Raw genomic sequence first — 1,090 nt, forward strand, 5'->3', positions numbered from 1 at the left:
GCACTTGGGAGGCTGAGACAGGAGAACTGCCACAAGTTCGAGGCCAGCCTGGGCTAAGAATGAGTTCAACAACAGCCTGAACTACATATTGAGGCCCTATGTCAAAAATATTTTATAAAAAAAAAGGCAGGGCAAGGGATATAGCTCAGTGGCACAAGTGCCTGCCTGACAAGCACAAGGTCCCAAGTTTAATACCAAGTAAAAACAAAAACAAAAAGCCGGAGAAACATGTTGGCTTCCCACAAGTGAAGACCAGGAAGGATGCTCTCCACATCCTTGATTATGGAGCACTTGGCTCATCCTGGCACACTCAGCTTGGCTGCTGAAGTTGCTTGTGGTGTGTGCCTGGGCTGGAGCCTCTGGGTTGCATTTGGGATGGTCCCTAAAACCTTGACCAGTGAGATAAACACAGACACTGGAACTGAAGCAAGCATCCTGGGAGAGAGTGGGGAATACAAAATGGTTCTTGTGGTCCAAAATGACTTAAAGATGGGAAAAGGAAGTCGCTGCCCAATGTTCTCATGCTGCTGTTTCTGTCTACAAGCAAATTCAAAAGAGAAATCCTAAAGTGCCCAAGGAGTGGGAATACTGTGACCAACCCAAAGTGGTGGTCAAAGGCCCTGATGAAGAAACCCTGATTGAATTAATGACCCATCCAAAAATGCTAGGACTGACTGTAAGCTTAATCCAAGATGCTGGACATACTCAGATTGAACTGGGTTCTCGAACTGTTCTAGGAATTGGGCCAGGACCAGCAGATGTAATTGACAAAGTTACTGGTCACGTGAAACTTTACTAGGTGGGCTTTTGTATGACCATGCTCCTATCACAGGAGACTGTTTGAAGCCTGTCAGATTCTAACAATAAAAGTTAAATTTCTCCTAAAAAAAAAAAAAAAGCCAAACTGCTTTTTTCTTTCATCTCATCTCCACTATCTAGGACTGAGTAAATTACTTAATTTTTCCCTTTCTCCATTTCGTCATCCTTAGAATGGAGGTAATAATATTTTGAAGGGTTGTTATGAAAATGTAAATGAACCAATATATGTAAAACAGTGCCTAACTCAAAGTAGGCCTCATATAAATATTGA

General features: G+C 42.5%; 1 pseudogene; it reads left to right on the top strand.

The window, feature by feature from the left end:
* Positions 1-261: 261 nt before the first annotated feature.
* LOC101571644 lies at positions 262-799 on the top strand (annotated as a pseudogene).
* Positions 800-1,090: the final 291 nt, after the last annotated feature.

This window comes from Octodon degus, unplaced genomic scaffold, assembly GCF_000260255.1.
Source record: "Octodon degus isolate 3935 unplaced genomic scaffold, OctDeg1.0 scaffold00093, whole genome shotgun sequence".
Taxonomy (NCBI): domain Eukaryota; kingdom Metazoa; phylum Chordata; class Mammalia; order Rodentia; family Octodontidae; genus Octodon; species Octodon degus.